This window comes from Suncus etruscus, chromosome 11, assembly GCF_024139225.1.
Source record: "Suncus etruscus isolate mSunEtr1 chromosome 11, mSunEtr1.pri.cur, whole genome shotgun sequence".
NCBI classification, from domain to species: domain Eukaryota; kingdom Metazoa; phylum Chordata; class Mammalia; order Eulipotyphla; family Soricidae; genus Suncus; species Suncus etruscus.
Window position 1 is genome coordinate 79,675,705 of NC_064858.1, and position 21,112 is coordinate 79,696,816.

Genomic DNA, 21,112 nt, shown 5'->3' on the forward strand with positions numbered 1-21,112 from the left:
GGCCACACCTGGTGATGCTCAAGGGTTACTCCTGGCTCTGTGCTCAGAAATCGCTCCTTGCTCGGGGGACCAAATGGGACACCGGGGGCTCGAACCACAGTCTTTCCTAGGTCAGCTGTGTGCGTCACTGCTCCTGCCTCTCTTTTTTGACACATGCGGAATTAAGGCTGTGAAGGTCACATAGCTATAAGTGGGAAAGCCAGGATTCACACTTCTCCACCTGTATGTCTTGTTTCTGTTTGTCTTTTTTGTTTTTTTGGGTTTTTTTGGTCACACCCAGCAGTGCTCAGGGATCACTCCTGGTAAAGCCTGGGGATTAAACCCAGATAGGCCACATGCAAGTCAAGTGCCCTACCTATCATTCCAACCTGACACTCTACCTGTGGAAAGCAAACATCAACCTGGAACTTATAGGCACCAGTGGGCTCTGGAGAGGATGATGGTGGAGCACTAAGAAACAGGAGCTGGAGTCAGACCACCCAAAGGGCTCCCACGCTCATTAGCTGCTGGCCCTTGGACATGTTACTTAATCTCCCTGTGTCTCAGTTTCCTTATTTGTCATTTGGACTAATAATAGAGCCCTCCTCATAAGGCTGTGGCGAGGATTAAAGAAATGGACATACATAAAGTAAACTAATAACAGGGCACACACTAAATGCTATAGAAGTGTCTCATAGTCTCTCTTTGTATTTTTCCTTCCTCCATATCTTTCTTTCAGTTAGCATTTCCTTCTCTCTATCTCTGTCTCTATCTCTTCATCTCTTCCTTTACACTCCCTCTTCAGTTTCCCCTCCCAATTCTTCCTCTATCTCCAATACTCCTTAACCTCTCCTACACTTCTTCAAATTCACAAACATTGAGGGAGTCCCTCTGTATGCCAGGGAACATCTTTGTCCTCAGTTGACCCAATTTTCCTCTTTCCTTTGCAACATCTACTCTTCATTTAGGATGTGCTTTTTTTGGGATGTTTGAGTTTTGGGGTTACACCTGGCAATGTTCAGGGGTTATTCCTGACTCTGTACCCAGGAATCACTCTGTTGTTGCTCAGGGATGTTGGGGATGGAATCTAGTCAAGGTCAACCATCTGTAAGGGCCCGGAGAGAGAGCACAGCAGCGGTGTTTGCCTTGCAAGCAGCCGATCCAGGACCAAAGGTGGTTGGTTCGAATCCCGGTGTCCCATATGGTCCCCCGTGCCTGCCAGGAGTAACCCCTGAGCACCGCCGGGTGTGGCCCAAAAACAAAACAAAACAAACAAACAAAAAAAAAAACAATCATCTGTAAGACAAATAAATACCCTACCAACTATACTATCACTTCAGTCCCTAAGATGCTCTTTTTCAGGTTTTTGATTTTTGTTTTTGGTTTTGGTTTTTGGGTCACACCCGCAGCGCTCAGGGGTTACTCCTGGCTCTAGGCTCAGAAACCGCTCCTGGCAGGCACCCATATGGGATGCCGGAATTCGAACCAACGTCCTTCTGCATGCAAGGCCTCCATGCTATCTCTCCGGCTCCTTCAGTTTGTTTTTGAACCCATACCTGGCAGTGCTCAGGGCTTACTCCTGGTTCTGCATCCAGTGATCATTCCTGATTCAGCTCCAGGGACCATAAGGGATGCCGAGTATCAAACAGACAAGATAAATACTATTGCTTGACCCCTCCTCCCTGGATTTTTCACTGGGCCAGGAGGACAAAAAGAAATTGTAACCCGGGTCCAGAGAGATAGCACAATGGTAGAGTATTTGCCTTACACGCTGCCAAACCAGGACAGACCAGAGTTCAATCCTCGGCATTCCATATGGTCCCCCCAAGCCTGCCAGGAACGATTTCTGAGCACAGAGCAAGGAGTAACCCCTGAGTGCTGACGGGTGTGGCCCAAAAACCAAAAAACAAAAGAAAGGGGCCGGGAAGGTGGTGCTAGAGGTAAGGTGTCTGCCTTGCAAGTGCTACCATAGGACGGACCGTGGTTCGATCCCCCGGCGTCCCATATGGTCCTTCCCAAGCCAGGAGCGATTTCTGAGCTCATAGCCAGGAGTAACCCCTGAGTGTTAAACGGGTATGGCCCAAAAACCAAAAAAAGAAAAAAAGGAAAACAAAATTGTAACCCCTGGCCAGGTAGATGTCAGCATATCTCCTGATGCACTGACAAAGCAAGAATGAACTTTCTGGGGCCTAAAGAGATGGCACAGAGGATAAAGCATATGCCTTGCTCTCAGCCAACCTAGGTTTGATCCGGGTATCACATATGGTCCCCTGATCTACCAGAAATGATCCCTGAACATAGAGCCAGGAGTTGGCCCTGGGCTAACACGGCTAGGAGTAACCCAAATGTAAAGGCAAAAAAGAAAAAGAAAAAAAGAATTGACTTTCCCCAGAGCCCCTCTTCACCTTTCTAGGAAGTTTGGGGCTAGGTAATGTGATTTCCCTCAGCTGGAAACAACCTCAACCTCTTTAACCTGAACCCTAATAGACTGAGACTAAGAATGATAGAGAAGGTCCAGGAGAGTGAAGGGCACCACACCACGGGGTGGCAGCAGCTGGAGAGGTGACTGCAGCTCTCATTGTTGCTACTCCCAGACCGAAGGCCTTGGTGCTATTGATTTGTGTCTTTCCACCTATTTACCTATTTATCTCCTTTCTTGCCCTCTGTGTCTGTCTGTCTGTCTGTCTGTCTCTGTCTGCATTCACAAATCACTTCTGGCAGTGCTGGGGGGACTGTATGGAAGGCCCAAGATTAAACCCAGATTGGGCATAGGCAAGGCAAATTCCCTACCAGCTATATTATCCCTCCCTTTTTTCCTCCCTCCCTTCCTATCATTATTATTTTATTTAGTTATTTTGAGTTTGGGGAGAATACCCAGTTGTTTTCAGGGCTTACTCTAGGCTCTGCATCTAGGAGGTCACTCCTGGTGGTGCTCAGGGAATCATATGGGGTGCTGGGGATTGAACCTGGGTTGGCACTTGCAAGGCAAAAGCCCTACCTGCTGTAATACCGGTTCTGCACCTCTTTCTACTATAGCAATTTTTTCTTCCCTATAGAGACCTTTGAGCTCCTGCAGGCAAGCTGTCTTGAGGTTATAGGAACTCAGGCCCTACACCACTACTAGGCACTACTAAGGATGATAGGGATATGGGTGGCGCCTATGAGGAGCAGGGGTTGTTTTACCTCTGACACCTTCAGACTTTTCAGCAGCTTATTTCCACGGGCTCTAAAAGCCTGTGCTCTGAGCCCCCAGGGTCCTCCTTCTTTTCTTCACTTATTCCCTCAAGTCCTCATCCCAGGTAAACCCAGGTGAAGCCAGGAGTCCGGGGCCCCTGAGGCCCCTGGGCCATAGCTCAACAGGCTGGGCCACATTCCAGGTAGATTAACCCCTCCAATGCCAAGGGTGAAGAGCTACTGGAGGCCCCTCTCCAGCCTCCCCAGGCAGGCTGACACTGACTCTGGGCTCCAGACCTACCCTACTTGTCTTTACTATCTTACTGCAGAGGGAAACACCTGAGGGTGGCATGGGAGAGGGGGTCAGAATCATTGCAGTGCTTGCCAGGGGAATTCAGCTGCTGGAGCACAGACCTCTCTAGGTATGTTTCCTTTTTGCCTCAGAGAAGGCACTGAATAGAGGGAAGGGGAAGGACTCACCCCTTTTCTAAACTTTAGTTTCTGCTCCTGCATTGGGGTGTGGAGGAGACAGTCTTAATCTGGGATGGAAGGAGGGAGGCACCACAGAATTGAAGAGAATGACAGAGGAAAAGGAGATGCTAAAGGCAGGAGTCAGGTGCCTGGGTTTGTGGGGGACCTGAGGAAGAAGAGACCAGGTCTCTCCTCCCAAGGTGCTTCTACCTTAGCTACAGTGGCCAACCTGGGAATGGGCCTTACAAAGCTGCTTCTTGGAGCGGAGGTGAAGTGCAGGCCAGGGTATGGATGAAGGGGGCTGTGGATGGAGGTGGGGGCGTCTCCCTGCAGCCCTGCCGGCTCCACACACTGGAACAAAGCTGCTCTTGTGGCTGCTCTCCACCCACCGGCCCCCTCCTCTCTGTATAAACACGACCACCTTTTTCCATGACCCCATCCATCCCCAGCCCGGGGCGGGGCACCCAGGCATCCTTGGCTCTAGCCTGCCCCAGGGCCTGCACCCCAGGAGGCAGCAGTGGGCTGGGTTTCTCTGGCCTGGTGCCACCCTCGGGGGAGCCCAGACCCTCAAGTCTCCACCTCTCCTTCCCAGGTGCCCTCCTCCCTCTACCCCACTGGCCCCAGGGAGGGGCAGTGCCCAGGAGGCAGGCAGGCAGGCAATGCCAGTGGAATGTGTGTGGGCATCGGAGGGCACGGGCTGGGTGGGGCAGAGGGGGGAACTGGAGGTGCCAGTTAGGTGGCTTTCTGAGCCAGGGGTGGGGGTGTGCTGGGGTGGGGGTGTGTACCCTGTGCTGCCTACCAGGCTCTCTGCCACGGCGCCCGCCGGCCTATTGGGACATCAAGACACCCTTCACACACTGCCCTTCCGCCCCCTCCCCTGCCTTCTCCCTGCCAGCCTGGGGAAGAGGACACCCAGAGTGAACCTCACTGTCGCTCAGCATCTGAGGAGGGACCTCAGACCTGAGGACCAGAGGGCAGTGCCCCCCCCCTCAACCCCTGCCGCTGCCCCTGTTCTGGAGCTAAGCTGAGCCCCTGCCCTGCATGGCAAGCACCTTGTGGTCCCCTCTGGCCACCTGGGGGATGCCTCCCTTGCAGTGGGTCAAGATGCGGGACTGGAATGGGGCGCCACACCAGGACTCTGGAGCTCTGCCCTGCCAGCCTGTTCTCCCTTTGTTCCACTGGGGCACCCCTTTAGAAAGAAGCCTTCGGAGAAGCCCCCCACTTTGGATGCAGAGAAGCTAAAACTCACACCCCTGCATCCAGGCTACGTGAGATGAGAAGAGGATCCCAGTTGCTGTGCTCTGAGCCCTTAACATGTCCATTTGTCTTCCCAAATCTCAGGATTCCTCCCGTCCACTAAGCCGGGGCACCCGGGGCTTTTCTCTCCAAGCCGGGGGACACAGTTTCCAGCACCCCATCGACTCAGAAGACCTAGAGGTGCCAGCCCGGGGACAAGCTCTGGAGCCAGCTTGGACCACAGGTCCGGCTCCCCAGGGGAAGCCCTGGGAGTCTGCACCCACAGGAGGGAACCCCGTCTTCTAGACACTGCTTGCAGTGTTAGCACAAGAGGCTCCGACGCGTAAGCACGGTCCCCCCAAAGTTCTCACAGCTGCGCAGCCCGGCCCCGGCCCGGCCCGAACCTTCTTCCCTCCCTCCCTCCCTCCCCACATGGGACTGAACCCCGGGCAGGCCCGGGAGGCGCCCCTCGAGCCCTCCGAAGAAGGGAGCCAGCCGGGGTGCCCCCGCCCCCAGCCCACCTCCCCGGAGCACCCGGGGCGTAGGGAGTCCCCCGCCTGACTCACCTGGACGGACGGGGAGGGAGGGAGGAGGCGGCCGAGCCCCCGAGGTCCGGGCGAAGGTGCGTCGCAGTGTCAGGGCTCCCGGGCTCTGGGGGCGCGGATGGGGGGGCGCGGGCGCTCAGGCTGGGACTGTCCCGGGGCCTCTCGGAGCCCGCCCGCCCACGTGACCGCCCCAAAATATCCGACACATTTTCTCCCAAACCGCACACTGACTCTGCAGGCGGGGACACGGAAAATATTTTCTTTCTTTTTCTCCCTCCCCACCCCCCCCCCGCTCCCTCCTCCCCCTGCCGCCCTCGCTCCTCCCTCCCCAGCTCGCAGCTTGCTGCTCGCTGCCTGCCCCTGCCCGGCTCCCTCCTCGGTGCCCTGGGGCTGGGGGGCGGAAGGTAGGGTGGGGTGGGTGGAAGGGAGAGGCGGGGCGGGGCGGGGCGGCCGGGCCCGGCCCGGGACGCCTGGGTCTCTCTCTCTCTCTCTCTCTCTCCTCTCTCCCTCCCTCCCTCTCCTCTCTCTCTCTTTCTCTCTCTCTCTCCTCTCTCTCTGTCTCTCTGTCTCTGTCTCTCTCTCTTCCCGCCCCCCCCCCCTTGCTGGGCTTCCTTGGCTCCATCCCCAGGAGGCTGGGCAAGTCTGGCAGAAGAGGTCAGTGTCCTGAGACCATGATGCCACCCTTTCTCTCTGGCACTTTTTTCCTTTCCTGCCCTCCCTTGGGTTGGGATGAGGGGGACTGGTCCAGTTCTTGGTTCTAGTTCAGACTTCGAACCAGTGTCCACGAGGCCAGTGTCTGCATCCAGAGGTGTCAGTGGAATACTTTCCCCCTCTGCTTGGCCTTTCCTGCAGGTCAGTGGAGACCCCACCCCACCCCACAAAGCTCTGGGGTCCTCCAAGGAAATCAAGCACCGAGCTCTTTCCCCCAACCTCGCCTGGAGAAAAAACTCCTGGAGTTAGGGCATCAGGGCCCCTGACTAAACATGTTGTCCCCCACCTCTCAAGCTGGATTTGGGAAGGGAGAGACTTGGGGAAGCAGGCAGGAGGGCCTCTGTAGCCTGTAGTGGCACTGGGAGGAGCTGGGCCTGGGTGTGAAGGAAAAAGGCAGAGCCCTGGGTGTGAGTCTGCTTAACCAGTGCCTGCCTGCCTGCCTGCCTTGCCTGCCTGCCTGGTAGACACACCCCGAAGTTGACTCTGTGTCTGTACGTGTGTCTATGTACGCATGTGTTTGTGTGTACACGTGTGAGCATGCAGCTATCTGCATGAGTGTATGTGTGTATATTGGCTGTGTATATGTGCATATGTGTGTGAGTGCTTTAGCTATGTCAGCATTTGATGGGGATATCCTTTTGGGGGACCACATCCAGAGGCACATCCAGAGTTACTCCTGGCTCTGCACTCAGAAATCACTTCTGGTAGGCTCGGGGGTGGGGGGGACACCATATGGGATGCTGAGAATGGAACCCAGATCCATTCAGGGTCGGCCTCCTGAAAGGCAAACGCCCTACCGTGTGCTATAGCTCTGGTCTCATGATAGAGATACACTTCAGCTACCCACTCTCAGCCCTTGAATGAGAACCTAGGGGTGCCAGTTCTTGTGCTGCTGAGCACTAGATTGCAAGAAAAGCAGGAGTCTAAGGATCTAAAAGTCTCAATCTGTGCATGAATCCCAAACACCCCATTCCTACCCCACAATCAGGGCTGGGAGTGCAGAAGCGGAGGAGGGGAGCATACAACTAGATTAGGCTCTTAAGAGAAGCACCCAAAGGACCTTCTCCTCTGGCACCAGCCCCAGGGTACCTAGTACCAGGGACACAGTCTTGGTCTTGTCACACTTTCCATACTGAAATTACTTTGCTCTGTCCTCTCTGCCACCCTGGAGACCAGGTAGGGGTAGGTTACTTCTCCTGGGAAAGACCACTTCAGGTAGCCAGAGTTGAGGACAGAGTAGGGGAAAGGGGGGTGGGGGGGTTGCTGCAGCTCTCTCCAGAACACAGGAGACATCAGTAGGGGTGCAGACAAGGCCCTCCCTTTCACTCCAGGGGTAGGAAGATCTGGGAATAAGCACTCCAGGGTCCTGTCCCCAGGTGGCCAGGCTGCTGTTGACACCTCTTGGTTACCCTGGGAGCCTTGTGCAGTGCGGGTGGGGTGGGAGGCTGGGAGCTGGACAGAGGGAGGTGTCCTGGCTGGGGTGGATGGCACCAACCTGTGTGGCCGGGATCTGCCAGGTTAACCCCTCCTGTACCGGGGGAGGCTGGCAGATGAAGGGCCTGGCAACTGTGACCTGTGAATTTGGGCCCTCCCAACATCTCTGCACTTGGTTTACAGTGAATGAGTCTCCTGTCCTCAGGAAGCGGGTGAGGCCCTGGCTGGCCACCGGCCTGGCATCCTGACAGAACCAGGCATCGCGCCCACTGGGCTCCAGACTGGGAACCTCCTTACTCACAACCGCCAACCCCGGCCTCCACCCCACCCCACACCACCCACACCACCCCCGCCCCAATCCTTAGAGGGAATGGGGGATGGTTCAGAAAGCAAAAAATCTGAGATTGTACAGTGAGGGGAGGGGATGACAGGTGGCCACTAAACGGGAACTAAAACACTTGGGGTGGCTTGGAAAAGAGACAGCAGGTCTCAAGTTCCATCTGTCTCTGCCCCTCTCTTTGTTGTGGTTTATCTGTCTGCATTCTGCCTTTGTTTCCACCTTCAGTAATAGTAGTGTCTCCCTCTGGCTGCTTCCAGGGTCCCCAGCCAAGGACAGCAGCCAGGGTTGATGCCTAGGAAGACCCTTCCTGGCCAGCCTCTCCCCAGGGGTGGCCTCACCTCTGTTCCCGCCCCTCTCAGGGATTCCAAACCTCTGTCTGTTTCTTGCAGCGGTTTGGGAGCAGAGCATGGAGAATGTTCCAGATTCTCTTCCCCATCTTGCACTAGAGCCAGTGTTCTACCTAGGGATACCAGGGAGCAGCTTAGAGAGAGGGTATTCTGTTCTGGAAACATAGTGAGAGACCACTCATTTCTCTTTCTCTTTCTCTTGTGGCTTGTACAGAGTTTGCTCTGTGTGAAGTTGCCTCACTCTGTTCCTGGCAACTTAGAAAAATAATTTTTAGGGCTAAAGAGATGGTACAATGGATAGGGGTTTGCATTGCACAACAGTCAACAAGGAGTTTAATCCTTGACCTGAAATGATAGAAGGTCTCCTAGTCCCATCAGAGTCCCTGAACCAGGAGTAAACCCTGAGAATAACCAAGTGTGGCTCCAAAACAAAACAAATAAAACACAAAAAGATGGGGCCAGAGTGATAGTATAGTGGGTAGGGTGCTTACTTGTATGTGGCCAACCTTCTTTTACTTTTCTTTTTTTTTTTAATATGGAACATTTCACGAATTTGCATGTCACCCTTGCGCATGTCACCATGCTAATTTTCTCTGTATTATCCCAATTTTAGTATATGTACTGCCCAAGCGAGCACTTTGGCCAACCTTGGTTCAAACCCTAACATCCCATATGGTCCCTGAGTCTTGCCAAGAATGAACCCTGAGCACAGAGCCAGGAGTAAACCCTGACACTGCTGGGTGTGACTCAAACACACACATACACACACATACCCCAAAAAGAAAAAAGGAAAAGGAAAAGAAATAAGAAATAACATTCCCAAAGCAATAGCACAGTGGTAGGGTATTTGCCTTGCATGCAGCCAACCCTGGATGGACCCAGGTTCGATATCTGGCATCCCATATGGTCCCCTGAGCCTGCCAGGAGTGATTTCTGAGTGCAGAGCCAGGAATAAGCCCTAAGCATTGCCCTGTGTGGCCCAACCCCCCCCCCCCAAATAACATTCAGGGATCCATGGAGCTGATTTGATTTTCTCTCCTCATCACAAAGACCATCTGCTTGACTGTGCAATGTTGTCTTATTTAAAAAATCTCTTATTGGGCCCAGAGAGATAGCACAGCGGTGTTTGCCTTGCAAGCAGCCGATCCAGGACCAAAGGTGGTTGGTTTGAATCCCGGTGTCCCATATGGTCCCCCGTGCCTGCCAGGAGCTATTTCTGAGCAGACAGCCAGGAGTAACCCCTGAGCACCACTGGGTGTGACCCAAAAACCAAAAAAAAAAAAAAATCTCTTATTGGGCTGGAGCGATAGCACAGCAGGTATGGTATTTGTCTTGCACACAACTGACCCATATGATTCGTGAGCCTGCCAGAAGTGGTTTCTGAGTGCAAAACTAGAAGTAACCACTGGGTATGGATTCTCCAAAATAAAAGTTCCTTGCCCTCTCCACATCAACAACAGGGCACTCACTGATAGGTGCCCTCTCCAAGCCCAATCTGGTGCTGGGAATGTCCTATGCCATGTTTAGAGGTGCCTGGCAGATGTCTTATGGCGGTGGAGGGAGCTGGAGGTATACCCCCCAAGGACATCATTAAGGCACGGAAGTGCCACCGGGGCTTGGAGACTAGGGCACCCAGGGAGAGTGTGATGAAAACATGTTTTGTACAACACGTGTCTTGTGTCTTCTCCTTACCCTTCCTCCCCTCCCTTCCAAACTCCACCCCTCCTGTTTCTGCTCTGTGCCATGACTGGTACCTTGCCCAGGTGCAGACTTCGTTTTACAACCTTTAATGCTTCTTGTCCATTTGCTGGTGCTCCTGGTGAACAAGTCCCTGTGTGAGGTCCTGACTAGCTTCAGTGCTGCTCAGACCCTCACATAGCATAAAGACTTGATTTTGACACACAGTATTTTAGGACTAGCCTAAAAGACACTAGGAATTTCTTCCCTTGAATAGGCACTCACACTTTGTTTGTTTGACAAATCTTTATTGGGGCCTGAGAGATTACTCAACAGCTTAGGCAGTCTCATCTGCTTTGGGACATAAATCTGCAAATTTAATTCCTTTTTCTGTCACAGGAGCTGAGCATGGTCCCAATGTCTCTGTCACAGCAATTTCCAACCACACTGCAACCTGCTATACGTGAACACTGCATCTAAAAGGGCACCCAGGATGAGCTTCAACTAAAAAGTTGTCTGAGACTACAATCAGGAAGTGCGACCCCTGGTGAGCATGTTTGTATCCATCGGGGGAACCCAAGAAGCACTGTGCTATGACTTGGCCTACTAGATATAATTCTTTTCCTTGGATACTCAATCTTTGTTGGACAAGTCAGATGCTAACTAAATAATCTATGAAATTTGATGGGTAGAGCATTTGCCTTAAATGTGTGAGGTCCCGAGTTTGATCTTCAGCACTGGCAAAGAAAAACAAAAACAAAATTCCTCAAAAAAAAGAAAAAAAAAAAAAAGGGACCAGAGAGATAGCAAGGAGGTAAGGCGTTTGCCTTTCATGCAGGAGGTCATCGGTTCGAATCCCGGCGTCCCATATGGTCCCCCGTGCCTGCCAGGAGCAATTTCTGAGCCTGGAGCCAGGAATAACCCCTGAGCACTGCCGGGTGTGACCCAAAAACCACACACACACACACCACACACACACACACACACACACACACACACACACACACACACACACACACACACACAAATCCCTCAACTTTGGGCCGGAGCAGTGGCGCAAGTGGTAGGGTGTTTGCCTTGCACATGTTGACCTAGAACGGACTGCCATTTGATCCCCCAGCGTCCCATATGGTTCCCCAAGCCAGGGGTGATTTCTGAGCGCAGAGCCAGTAGTAACCCCTGAGCGTCACCGGGTGTGCCCCCCAAAGAAAGAAAAAAAATTCTTCAGCTTATAACCAGTGTGGAGAAGCATAGGTACTATGCAGAAAGAGAATGGACCGCAGGAGGAAATGTTTTCAGAGAAGCAGAAGTGAGGGATGTGGCTCAGCAATAGGCACTTGCTTTGCATGAGGCCCTGATTCTATACTCAACAAACACTTTGGGGAGAGAATGGAGAGAGTAGAGGCAGAAGAATCTCTGCAAAGACCCTGGAATAACTTCCTAGAACCCAGCAACCTGCCCTACTTTCAAGAAGAGCTCCCCACATGATTTGGAAGTTACTCTCTGAAGGGATAGAAAGCACCTCCTGAAGGACAAAGTGGGACCTAGGGACCCTCGGTGACCCCATCTGGGAATGGTTCTATCCATTCCACCAATTCCTTCCCCAGAAAGAGAAATAGAGGTACAAGGAGGAATAAGAAGCCACACATCGAGGTGGAGGCCAGTGACGGAAAGAGGCCCCAGATCCAGCATTGGCAGATCCAGCATTTGCCCAGTTGGCATCTCTGCAGAGAGAAAAGTTTTCTCCTCTGGGCTGCTGGTTCGCATACTCCCACCTGCCTGATCCAGCCCTGACCTGTCCCAGTGCCTGGAACAGGAGCAGGGCTGCCCACACAGTTGCGCAGACTCTGTGTGTGTGAGGTAAGTGCTCTAGGGGCCTGCCAATCACCTGATAGGTGAGCCTAGCAGCTGATTTCTACTCCAACTCCATGCATCCAGGGCTCCAGGCCTTGGCTCCCCTGTCTCCTAGGGGCTTCCACTTGCTCCTGTCCAGACACCACCCACCATTCTGCGGAGTGTCTTTAATTTTGAAGACTTGAGAGCCCTGTGGAGGTGAGAGCCTGCAAAGAGGTCATGGCACCTGTGGGGTTAACTTCCAGCCCTGCTCTGACCCACTTTCTTCCCTGTGCCCACATCCCCTGGGGCCCGTGGTGTTGGGTGGGGCCAGACTGGCAACTCCACACCCACACCTGGGACTTCCCCTGGATGGAAACTCCCAGAACCCTCCTGTCCTGCCTCCCCTGCCAGCTCCCACCGACAGTCTGAGCTCTGTGCCGCTTCCTGCAGCTCTCCTGGCTGCCAGCTCTTGGCCAGAGGACAGATGTCTCTGCCTGGCCCCAAAGGGCTGCCGAGTAGTTTGTGTTTTGGGATTCTATTTATTTATTTTGTGGGTAGTGGCCCACACCTGGCGGTGCTCAGAGGCTACTCCTGGAGGCCTTCAGGGGACCATATATATGCAATGTTGTGGATAAAACCAGGTTGGCTGCGTTCAAGGCTTGCATTTTATTCCCTGTATCTACAGGTTCTCCAGCCCAAGGCCCCAAGGCCAGGAACTGACTCTCTGGCACTATCTTTGATGTTTGACTGTCCCTCCTAGTGGAACTCTTTGAAGAAAAGATGTGGAGCTCTGTGTGTGGAGGGGGGGAGGGGGATTGGGCAGCTGTCTGTTATTTGTTGAACACTAGCTATGTGCTGGGCATTATGCAGGTACGTAAATTAATCCACAACATTCAAGGAACTAAACATTATATGGTTTGGGTAGGTGGGTCAATGGTCTGGAGCAGCACATGGGTTGCATGCAGGATGCTTGGGTCTGATCCCCAGTACTGCATGGTCTCCCCACTTCTACCATGATAAGGGAATGCCTCTGGGACTACCAGATGTGGCCCTAAAATAAAAACAAAATATACAAAAATAAAGAAGTAGGGGTCGGAGAGATAGCATGGAAGTAAGGTGTTTGCCTTGAATGCAGAAGGACAGTAGTTCGAATCCCAGCATCCCATATGGTCCCCCACCTCCAGCCTGCCAGGAGCGATTTCTGAGCATAGAGCCAGTAGTAACCCCTGAGCACTGCTGGGTGTGACCCAAAAACAAACAAACAAACAAACAAAAAGAAGTAGGGCCAGAGCATAGCACAGTGGGTAGGATATTTGCCTTGCACTCAGCTGACTTGGGTTTAATCCGTGACATCCAATTTGGTTCCATGAACCAACTAGGAGTCATTTCTGAATGTAGAGCCACATGAGAGCACCAGGTGTGCCCCCCAAAAATAGTAAAATAAAAATAAAGAAATAGAGGGACTGGAAATGTAGTATAGGGGGTAGGGCTCTTACCTTGCAGATCTGAGTCAATCCCTGGAACACCATGAGTAGAAGTTATTATCACCATTTTATAGATGAGGGCGGTAAGGTGTTTAACTTCTCAGGTTATCAGAGAAGTTAAGCATCTTTTTTTTTTTTTTTTTTTTTGGTTTTTGGGTTACACCTGGCAGCACTCAGGGGTCACTCCTGGCTCTATGCTCAGAAATCACTCCTGTCAGGCTCGGGGACCATATGGGATGCCGGGATTTGAACCGCTGTCCTCTTGCATGCAAGGCAAATGCCTTACCTCCATGCTATCTCTTCGGCCCCAGAAGTTAAACATCTTGATGCTATGGATGTGACTGTGGCAAAGTGTATGTCATGCATGCCTGGACCTGAGTTCAATCATAGACACTGCCTGTAAAAAGAAACTTGCCTGCTGTTACACTACCAGACATGGCAGGGAAAGCTATGATGGAACTCAAGTATTCAAGTCCGAAATGCTCTTCACTGAGCAAGCTTCATCCTCCCTCTTCATCAGCTGCCCACCTCTCACAGGATGGTGGAGAAATTCAGTGGGGAAGTTCAATCCAAATAATCTAACTCAGAACATCTTTAGGGGCCAGAGTGGTGGCACAAGCAGTAGATAATTTGCCTTGCATGCACTGACCTAGGACAGACCTCGGTTCGATTCCCCCAGTGTCCCATATGCTCCCCCAAGCCAGGAACGATTTCCCAGCGCATAGCCAGGAGTAACCCCTGAGCGTCAATGACCCAAAAACAACAACAAAAAAAAAAAAAGAAAGAAAAAGAAAATCTCTACTATGCATGTGCTATTGCTAGTCATTGAGAACCTTGAAGCCTTGTGGGAAGGATCGACAAAGGAACTAGAAGGTCTCTAATCAGCATAATATTTTGAATAAGGCAACATAGAAGAAAGAGGGCTGGAGAGAGAGCACAGTGGTAGGGTGTTTGCCTCGCAAGCTGCTGACCCAGAACTGATGGTGGTTCAAATCCGGGTACCCCATAAGTTCCCCTAGTCTGCCAGGAGCGATTTCTGAGCTCAGAGCCAGGAGTAACCCCTGAGCACAGCCGGTATGGCCCAACCCACCCACCCCCACAAATGCATGGAAGAAAAAAATAGCATTTTTGTTTGCTCTTTTTTTTTGGGGGGGGGGCACACCCGGCAGTGCTCAGGGGTTACTCCTGGCTGTCTGCTCAGAAATAGCTCCTGGCAGGCACGGGGGACCATATGGGACACCGGGATTCAAACCAACCACCTTTGGTCCTGGATCAGCTGCTTGCAAGGCAAACACCGCTGTGCTATCTCTCTGGGCCCTTGTTTGCTCTTTCTAATTTGAACAGGAGTCAGTTGCAAGCAATTTACCTCCTGTATTCAGGCAAAAAAAAAAAAACAAAAACAAAAACAAAAAACTCCCCAAATCTTTAAGAACTTTCTTTCTTTTTTTTTTTTTTTTTTTTGTTTTTTGGGTCACACCTGGCAGCACACAGTGGTTACTCCTGGCTCTATGTTCAGAAATCTCCCCTGGCAGACACAGGGGACCATATGGGATGCAGGGATGCAAACCACCGTCCTTCTGCATGAAAGGCAAACGCCTTACCTCCATGCTATCTCTCTGGCCCCATCTTTAAGAACTTTCTTTTTTTGTTTTGTTTTTGTTTGTTTGTTTTTGTTTTTGGACCACACCCTGTGATGCTCAGGGGTTACTCCTGGCTATGTGCTCAGAAGTCGCTCCTGGCTTGGGGGACCATATGGGACGCCTGGGGGGGATCGAACCGCGGTCTGTCCTAGGCTAGCGCTGGAAAGGCAGACACCTTACCTCTAGCACTACCTACCGGCCCCGAGAACTTTCTAACTTCCTTTCCAATCAATAGATGGATCCAATTCTCTGAGTTACTTTATGTTACTCACCATTTGTCTCTCTTTTTGTTTGTTTGTTTTTTATTTATTTATTGAAAAGGGCATCCCAGACAGGGTTCAGGAGACCACGTGGTGCTCTGGTGATTGAACCTAACTCAGCCATGTGCAATACAAGTTTCTTAACCCATCCACCCACCACCATTTTCTCTCTATGCTTGGGTCACACTCAGCAGGACTTAGTGCTCTGGCCTGTGTCTCATGCAGAGATAAAACAGGGCTTCCTGCATGTGTGCTAATTCTGGGCTCTGCCCCTCTCTAGTTGCCTCCTTTTCTTTGGGGAGGGGAATTGGTGAGGGCGATTTGCAGGGGTTCTTGGGCAACATCCAGCCATGCTCAGGGATTACTATTGGCTCTGCAGTCCAGAATTACTCCTGGAGGTGCACAGGGGACCATATGTGCCAGGGATTGAACCCAGGTTGGCCTTGTACAAGAGAAGTGCCTTACCTGTTGTACTGTTCTAGCCCCCTGTTTTTTTTTTTGTTTGTTTTTTTGTTTTTTTGGGTCATATTCGGCAGCACTCAGGGGTTAGCCCTGGCTCTACGCTCAGAAACCACTCCTGGCAGGCTCAGGAGACCATATGGGATGCCGGGATTCGAACCACCGTCCTTCCGCATGCAAGGCAAAGGCAAATGCCCTACCCTCCATGCTATCTCTCCGACCCCAAACCACCGTCTTTCTGCATGTAAGGCAAACATCTTACCTTTGTGCTATCTTTCCGGCCCTGGGCTTTTTTTTTTTTTTTTTTTTTTTTTTTTGGGTCACACACAGTGGTGCTCAGGACTTACTTCTGAGTGGATGCTCAGGGTACTAAATGGGATGCAAGAAATTGAACCCAGGTGTGCTGTGTACAAGGCAAGCACCCTAACTTCTGTACTATCTCTTTGACCCTTGTTCGTTTTTTAGCCCACCCTACCCTCTCACTTTCACCAGAAAACAACAGGAGAGGAAAGCTCACAGTCTCATTTACTATCACAGCCAGTGCCTGTTCAGCACAAAACCTTAGAGAACACGGAGACTATCACTGCTCCAGAGACAGCCAGGTACCCCACTCTCCCACTAGGGATTTAAGTATCCTTTCTTCATTGCCAGCCGCCACTTTCATCTATTGCTCAGTCTCAGATGTCTGCTGCCACAGCGTTGGCTATTTTTTTTTTTTTTTTTTTGGCTTTTCGGGCCACACCCGTTTGATGCTCAGGGGTTACTCCTGGCTAAGCGCTCAGAAATTCAGAAATTGCCCCTGCCTTGGGGGAACCATATGGGACGCCAGGGGATCGAACCGCGGTCCGTCCTACACTAGCGCTTGTAAGGCAGACACCTTACCTCTAGCGCCACCTTCCCGGCCCCATCTTTTTTTTTCTTTTTTCCTTTTGACCACATCTGGTCATGCAAGGAGTTATTCCTGTTTATGCACTCAGGAATAACTCTGGCAGTGGTTGGGGAACCATGTGGGATTCTGGAGATCAAACTTGGCAAGTCAAGTCGCCTGGCAAGTCAAGCATCCTACCTGCTGTACTATTTCTCCAGGCCTTCACAAGATATTTTTTTCTAGTTTTGGGGCCACATCCAGCAGTATTTAGGGATCACTTCTGACTCTGAGCTCAGAAATCACTCCTGGCAGAGCCCAGGGACCATACAGGATGCCAGGGAATCAAACCAGAGTTGGCCATGTATAAAACAAACCCCCTACCTGTTGTGCTATTGCTCCAGCCCCACAACACTTTTTTTTGTTTGTTTGTTTGTTGGATTTTTGGGTCACACCTGGCAGTGCTCGGGGGTTACTCCTGGCTCTACGCTTAGAAATCAGTCCTGGCAGGTTCGGGGAACCATATGGGATACCGGGATTCGAACCACCATTCTGTTCTTCTGCATGCAAGGCAAACACCCTACCTTCATGATATCTCTCCAGCCCCACTCACAACACTTTTTGATTGGATTAAGAAGATTTAAAGGAGGGCCCGGAGAGATAGCACAGCGGTGTTTGCCTTGCAAGCAGCCGATCCAGGACCAAAGGTGGTTGGTTCGAATCCCGAATCCCGGTGTCCCATATGGTCCCCCATGCCTGCCAGGAGCTATTTCTGAGCAGACAGCCAGGAGTAACCCCTGAGCACTGCCGGGTGTGGCCCAAAAACCAAAAAAAAAAAAAAAGAAGATTTAAAGGAGCCAGAGAGATAGCATGTAGGTAAGGTGCTTGCCTTGCATGCAGAAGGTCAGTGGTTCAAATCCCGGCATCCCATATGGTCTCCTGAGCCTGCCAGGAGTGATTTCTGAGCATAGATCCAGTAGTAACCCCTGAGTGCTGCCGGGTGTGACTCCCTCACCAAAGAAAAGAAAATTTAAAAAGTTTAGGACCAGGGCCAGAGAGATAGCATGGAGGTAAAGCGTTTACCTTGCGTGCAGAAGTACTGTGATCCCAATCTCAGCATCTCATATGGTTCCCTGAGCCTGCCAGGAGCGATTTCTGAGTTTAGAGCCTTGAGGAACCCCTGAGCACTGCTGGGTGTGACCCAAAAACAAAAAAAAAAAAAAAAAAAAAAAAAAGTTTAGGACCTCACAAGTGGAGAAAGAAGAAAGAGCACATGAAGCAGAGTGAATATTCTGGGCCTGGACTGCAGGCTATAAGCGCCAGTCATACTGGAGGAACACATTCTGGTTTGATGTTATTGGAGGGTTTTCAATAGTGTCAGGAAAGACAGGGCGAAAGGGAGGGCTGGTAGGAGACCTGAGCTCCCCAGGCTCAGCAGGGCTTTGTAGTGTTTTAAGCTTAATCCTGCCCCCTCCTGGAGTAGGGGGAGGGAGGCCCAAATCTGTCCCTCCCACACATCAGTCAGTTCTCTCCTTCCCCCAAGCCACAACCTGGACACTCGGATAGCGAATGGATTTCTCTTTGGCCCTGCGTTTGGGATCTCGGAACAAGAAGACCACTAACCAAGCGTCCCCACTTCCCTCGAGGCCCAGCATGCAGCTGGCTGTACCTCCTTGTGTGTGCTGTCCCTCTTCTGCTTGGGTCTGCTCCCCCTGCCCTGCCTGTCCCCCTCCCACCTGTCCCTGTATTGCTGGTCCCTCTAATGCACTTGCCTGTCCTTCCTGTCTCTGCCTCCCAGGCCCACCGTGCATATACTCTTGCCCTCCTGACCCTGCCTGTCCTGGCCCACCGTGCATATGCTCCTGCCCTCCTGACCATGCCTGTCCTGGCTTGGTTTGTCCTCCTGGCTCCTGCCTCCCCTGTCCTGGTCCTCACCTGACCCAATGTCCCCTCTGTTGCCCCTTTTGCCCTAGGCCCAGGGCTCCATCTACAAATCCGAGCCTCTATTTGGACTGCAGAGAACTTTGCAACTGTGGCCCAGGAGTTGTAGGGAGGCCTCCAGGCTCCACTGACTTTTGTATTGGTTGCTTCAGGGGACGAAATGCCTCCCAGGGGGGACACTGTCTACTAGTGTAGAAACAGACCCCTAAGGGATTGCCAGTCTCCCTGGGCACTCAGCAGGACCATCCCATTGCATAGACTGAAGCAATGGAGAGGAATCCTTGGTTCCTCAGCCTGGTGGCAGTGACTCCGTTGAATCCCTCAGAACATCGGTGTTTCCTTAGAAGTTTATTTCTGGATACACTTCTGCTACTTCCAGAACCTTCTCTCCTGCACTTCCAAAATGGAAAGTGTTTGCAGAGGCTCCTCAGTGGCCCCTGAAGGTGAGCAAGTTGCCCATTTTCTTTCCTCCAGTTAGCAGCCTCAGGACACTTTCCTAGATGCATCCTCTCTGTCCCTGGGTTCTTCCTCTAGGAAGAAGGGAATCTTTTGTCTCCGGACTGCTTCTGTTTTTTGAACTTCCCCTTCCACTGATTCACAAATCTTGGAACCCCTTACCTCTATTCTTAAACCAGGCAAATGTCCTGTGACTCTTGCAAGAGGAGGCTAAACTTAAGCTTTCTAGTTTCTGCATCCCTTGGCTAGCAGGACACTGTGTCTTCTGCTTTGTAAACATGGTGCTCTTTGCCTGGGTGTCTTTCTTGCCCATCTCTGAGTGCTAACCCAGCACGTCATGGCCTCAATCTCCTAGAGATAATCCTGTTGTGTGTGACATTCATGCTTCTCTGTGGTGGAGGAAGGAAGCTGGGAACCCTTGACTCTTTCTCTCCCTGTCTCTACAGTTGGGACTCAGGGTTGAAGAAACCACCAAGAATAAACTGAGGTGACAGTTGACTAGATCCTTCTCAAGTTCTTTCTTATAGGAGTCTATGTGGTCTTCTCATTATTTGTCTCCTTCCTTGGGACCCCTTTGTTCTTTTTTTTTTCTTTTTGGTTTTTGGTTTTTGGGTCACACCCAGCAGTGCTCAGAGGTTACTCCTGGCTCCGCGCTCAGAAATTGCTCCTGGCAGGCGTGGGAGACCATATGGGATGCTGGAATTTGAACCAATGACCTTCTGCATGAAAGGCAAACATCTTACCTCCATGCTATCTCTCCAGCCGCCCATTCTTTTTTTTTTTTTTTTTTTTAAATATGGAACGCTTCATGAATTTGCATGTCATCCTTGCGCAGGGGCCATGCTAATCTTCTCTGTATCGTTCCAATTTTAGTATATGTGCTGCCGAAGGGAGCACAGCCGCCCATTCTTTTCTTTATTTATTTTTGTTTTGTGACCACACTGGTGGTGTTTAGGGCTTACTCCTTGTTCTGAGCTCCGGAATCACTCCTGGTGTTCTTGGGGAACTATATAGGGTGCCCAGTCAACTGCATGCAAGGAAAAAACCATATCCACTATACTGTTGCTCCAGTCACTGTTCTTTGCTTTCTTATTTTTTTCTTTTTCTAATTTTTATTATAACACCATGATTTACCAAATTGTTCACAATATTGTCATTTCAGCATAAAATGTTCGAATATCAGTCTCACCACCAGTGTGACCGTCCCTTCACCAGTGTCCCCAGTCATCCACCCACCACCATAACCTGCCATAACCTGTGCATTAGCAGGCACAAAAATTTTCACTTTATGTTGTTCGTTGCAACAAAAGGCAACTGGAATTATCAAAAAATTTTTTGTTGTTTTGTTTTGGTTTTTGGGTCACACCTGGTGGCACTCGGATTACTCCTGGCTCTGTGCTCAGAAATCACTCCTGGGATGCTGGGGATTTGACCCACCATCCATCTGGATCAGCTGCATGCAAGGTAAATGCCGTACGCTATGCTGTCTCTGGCCCGGAATTATCAAATCTTAAACCAACACAAGTCAATTTGAAATGATTGTTCTATCTCTCTATAATACTACTAAAGTCAGTGTCTAAGGATTTACTGGGCTGTGCTTTGGTGCTAGTTGAGCTTTCTATTCTTTTTTTTTTTTTTTTTTTTTTTTTTTGGTTTTTGGGTCACACCCGGCAGCGCTCAGGGGTTACTCCTGGCTTCATGCTCAGAAATCGCTCCTGGCAGGCTCGGGGGACCATATGGGACGCCGGGATTTGAACCGATGACCTTCTGCATGAAAGGCAAACGCCTTACCTCCATGCTATCTCTCCGGCCCCGAGCTTTCTATTCTTGGCTTTCTTTCTTTCGTTCTTTCTTTCTTCCTTCTTTTTTCTTTCTTTTTCTCTTCCTTCCTTCCTTCTTTCCTTATTTCTCTCTTCCTTTCTTTCTTTTGTTTTGGTTTTTGGTTTTTGGGCCACACCCGTCGGTGCTCAGGGGTTACTCCTGGCTGTCTGCTCAGAAATAGCTCCTGGCAGGCACGGGGGACTATATGGGACACCGGGATTTGAACCAACCACCTTAGGTCCTGGGTCGGCTGTTTGCAAGGCAAACACCGCTGTGCTATCTCTCCGGGCCCCTCTCTTCCTTTCTTTCTCTCTCTCTCTTTCTTCATTTCTTTCTTTCTTCCTTTCTTTCTCTTTCTCTCTCCCTTTCTCTTTCTTTCCTGCCTCCCTCCCTCCCTCCCTTCCTTTCTTCCTTCCTTCCTTCTTTTTGCGCCACA

General features: G+C 51.1%; 2 non-coding genes across 2 annotated transcripts; both read right to left on the bottom strand.

Moving 5' to 3' along the window:
• Positions 1 to 8,766: 8,766 nt before the first annotated feature.
• Positions 8,767 to 8,874, bottom strand: LOC126023701 (U6 spliceosomal RNA). The gene has a single exon (XR_007500791.1). It is a non-coding gene; the product is annotated as a U6 spliceosomal RNA (small nuclear RNA).
• A 10,771-nt stretch (positions 8,875 to 19,645) lies between these two features.
• On the bottom strand, positions 19,646 to 19,752 carry LOC126023446 (U6 spliceosomal RNA). The gene has a single exon (XR_007500568.1). It is a non-coding gene; the product is annotated as a U6 spliceosomal RNA (small nuclear RNA).
• Between the last annotated feature and the right edge of the window lie 1,360 nt (positions 19,753 to 21,112).